The sequence below is a fragment of the Cricetulus griseus genome (assembly GCF_003668045.3).
Source record: "Cricetulus griseus strain 17A/GY chromosome 1 unlocalized genomic scaffold, alternate assembly CriGri-PICRH-1.0 chr1_0, whole genome shotgun sequence".
NCBI lineage: Eukaryota > Metazoa > Chordata > Mammalia > Rodentia > Cricetidae > Cricetulus > Cricetulus griseus.
The window spans coordinates 206,444,841-206,448,840 of record NW_023276806.1 but is presented as its reverse complement, the minus strand read 5'-3'; the positions used below and the strand labels follow the sequence as shown (position 1 = coordinate 206,448,840).

The 4,000-nt window shown below is 43.0% G+C and overlaps 1 pseudogene; it reads right to left on the bottom strand.

Annotated features, from left to right (window-relative positions):
• Positions 1-808: 808 nt before the first annotated feature.
• On the bottom strand, positions 809-3,733 carry LOC100751373 (annotated as a pseudogene).
• Between the last annotated feature and the right edge of the window lie 267 nt (positions 3,734-4,000).

The following is a 4,000-nucleotide window of genomic DNA, read 5'->3' as shown; positions in this document are numbered from 1 at the left end:
CTGTCTTCACTGTGAAGCACAGGTGAATCAATCTGTGAAGAAGTCTATGAAAATACAGGTTCAACAAGGGACATAGACAGCAGCAACCAAACGGGGAGCAACAGTTCCTGGCTCTGCCATTCACTTGTCCTTTGAGGTCCTTCCATCCTGACAGAACTATGCTGACACCTGCTTGCTGAGCTCATAACCTTCTCTTGTAACTCCTGTGACTGTTCATTCATCAAGATTTTATTGTTGTTTTGCTTTTGCAGTACTGAGGCATGAGCTTGTACATGCTAGGCAAGTGCTCCACTAAGCTATACCCCAACCCTTGTCTTTTTGAGACAGGGTCTCACTGTGTAGCCCAGGCTGGCCTAAAACCTGTGATCGTCATGCCTCTGCCTTCGAAGTGCTGCTACCACAAATTTTAATCACCTATAACTCCTACAAGTCAAAAGTCAAGGGTGTACTTTATCATAACACATTATAAAATGTATCTCTCATAAAATTCATTTTTCAAAGACCTGATAACCCAACAGCTGACAACTGGTTCCACAATGATAATGTTATATCTAAAATGACTTTAACTAAAACAATTCTAGAGTGCCTCTAGCAGGGAGGCATTTTGGCACTCCCAATGCCAACTTCTGGAAGAACAGAAAGGTACTGAAAGCATGAAAGTTCAAACAGGGGCCATTTAAATACGTGGATACCAACAGGCAAAGATGCATTCAACTGGACGTCTATCGGCAAGGTATGCAGTGATTAATTGGCCTACCATACCTTACAGCTTTTCTTTCAAACAGCCAACAGAAGACAACATCCATTTTTAAAATCTTTTAGGTATTTTCAATGGTTTCTGAGTTATTTGTAGGAAGCTCTGGTTTATTTGTATAGAGAGTTTGATGTATGTGTCCACCATTAAATCCAGATCATGTTTTATATCAAAATTTATGTTAAGCAAAGCCAAATTACTGGACCTCTGGTCTGTCAAAGTGTTCTGCAAATATATTGAGACGTTTTCATCCATTTTCATAGCGCTCATTCTCAACTTTCATCACAGGAAGAATACACAGGACCTTCAGCAAGGCATATACATTGGGGAAAAACTTGATGTCAGGAAGATGGAGAGCTTCATAAATGGTGGATGGGAGCTCAATATCTTTCCCTCTGTGTTTCCACTTGATTCTCCAACAGTGAAGCTCAGCTGAGACTGTGTCAGGATTGGACAGGTCACTTCTGTACATGTCAGCATGGTGCTCTTCTGATGTGTTGAATTTAAGCTGCCCCATCACTGAAGGTACCAGAGATAGGCATTTCAGAGCTTTGAGGTGCTGTTCAGAAAATATATCTTTAAGTTCCTGAATAATGTGCTCCACTGTAGGAACACTGAGGGTGTCTTTATAGTAACTCTCAGAGGTTAGCTGAGATTCCAGGTTACCTTGCTATGCCCTCCGGAATTTCCCTGGGAGTTTCATTTGAATGTCAAATTTGGTTGCTAAATTTGTGGCTTCCTCAAACCAAAACTCATGATAAACTTCAATATTTTCCATCATTTCGTTAAGTAAGTGCAGTACTGCAGTCAAGCTACTGGCTGCAAAGAAGACATCAGAAGTTTGCCCCTGAAGATTCTTCCCAAAGGCCCTTGTAAAAGACAACACATTTTTTAAGAACAACAATGGTAACAATGAAATCAAAATCTGTCACTGCACTACAGCGTACAAATGCTTGTCCAGCTATACAGTTATTCCACCTAATATTTGTGTCGCTATTTATACCATCTAAACATAACACAAGTGTTTGTAAGAGATCCACTAAGACTTCAAAGGTATCATGCCTGCCTGTCCACTGGGAATAGCAGATTTCCTTCAGTTCCTTATCCCGCTCTTCACTGTTCTGAAGTAGAACGGAAATTACATTGTCAAGTTCTAAAAGCAGTTGTGGTGATCGGTGGAAAAAAGAAGAGACTTCCTCAATTGTTCCTAAAGCCACGGATACCCCTATCACAGGGACAGACTTCGCCAACTACTCATTTAAGGCACAGGAAGAGCAGAGTGTGTAGATAGCCTGGGGGCATTTTTCTAAAAGTCTTTGGAAGAAAAGCCACTGGACACAATGTAAGCCTGACCACTACAATACTCCATATTCAATCCCCATTTCTCAGTTATTGTAGGGTGAAATTTCACAGCCAAAATGTCTGCATCAGCTTTATATGGCAGGAAGCCCACAAACTCCTCTCTCAGGTTATGAGCTTCAGCGACAAACCTCACCAGCACGGACAGGTGCTCTTCTCCTGCAATGTCCACCACGCCGTCTGTGATGATGGAAAAGAAGTTCGAGTCTCTCTCTTCCCTGAGCGTCTCCTCCCGAATGCAGCTCTCACAGATCTCGAGCATCTGTCTCTGCTGAGCTTTAGAGCAGAATAAGGTGTTCACCACTGTGGTCTCAAAGCGCTTCCGCAGGACCTCTTCTCCAGAATTGATTCCGCACTCCAGTAGCGCCTGAAAGTTATCCGGAGCAAAGAGGCCTTCTGGGATCTTGTCGGCCTCGTGCCCATCCAAGGGTATGTTCTGCTTTCCCATGAGGATCAGAATCTCAAAATATGACTTGAGGTGCTCTTTGTTTTCCTTCTCTTCAAGGGTTAAAGGTAACACATTCCCATCCTGCTGGCTCCCGGTTTCTGCACTGGAGTTCTGAGCACTGCTGTTAGTTTCCTGTTCTTGTTCACAAGTTTCCTCAATTTTTTTCTGTTTCAGTGTCCTGATTTCATCTTCACTCAATTCTTTTATTCGTTTTCTGTGTCTGCTATGTGGATTGTTCAAATGACTGGTGAGATCAAATATTGTTGGTATTGCATTATCTCCAAGAACTGTTCGATAAGGACTCTGCCATTCACTCCACTGTTGTTAGTACTCGGACATATCAAGGCACAGTAAAAAAACATTAACTTGACCAATGACTTTTTAGACTCCAGTTTCTTGTTCTAAATAGGAGTCAGGTGTCAAGTAGATCAACATCTTCTCCCAATGACTTCACAAGTATCTGCTTCAATTAATATTGAGAAATAAAATAACCCAATCATTCTTTAGTTTCCTGATGCCTCTGCAAAATGTATGGTTCTACAGACCATAGAGGTCTCAAAGTGTTTGGCACATAATCGATAATGCTTATTTAGTTGATCAGGTGTTTTATCTTCTAAGTCTGCTCTCCTACAATTTTCAATCCACTTCTGGCATCTGGCTGGGTCCTGAGGGAACCTGAAGAAAGCCAGGTCCGACTGCGTGCTCTTCCGTGTGCAGTTGGGGGGCAGGGCAGAAGTTTGGCCTGGTCGCTTGGCCACCGACCAGTCCAGCACTCCCCTCCCTGCCTCGTCAGGGCAGCATGGCCACCCCGCTGGGCCGGGGAGGGGAGCTCTCAATATTCTTAAAAGAGGAAGTTCTTCACCTTTTACTTCCTCCAAATCCAATCTCAAAGTCTCATTACCAGCTCTGCAACATACCATCTGCCTCCCCTTCCTCTTTGACCCCATTTCTAATGGATCTGATTGCTTAGATATTCTCCTTCACCCTTTCATTCCTACCCCACTTCCCATTATCCCAACCCCTAATACCAGCAGTCATTCTCTGGGAACCTGCAGACCACTCCAACCAGGAAAACAAGTAAGCTAACTGTAGACCTTTACCGCTCACTGATTGTGACCTCTCACTCACTTGGGTGACCAAGAACATGAGACTCGATAGCTCAAGACAACCATGGTAAAACAAATACTACTTTTTTTTAAAGGCAATTAAATGACTCCTAGCAACATTCTACCACAGGTCAGTGTTTTGCTCAGTCATCATCAGGGCCCACAGAGATGGCTCTGTTTCTTCTTGGCTTAAGGTCAGAGAGTTCCAAACTATCTTACTCTTCCAAGGTTGAAGTCATAAGACATAAAGGTCTAAGGAGTGGCTTCTATAGAATGTTAGGTCTTAGTCCAGGATGTCTTATCTAAATAGCAAGAGACTTGGTCTGAGATGCA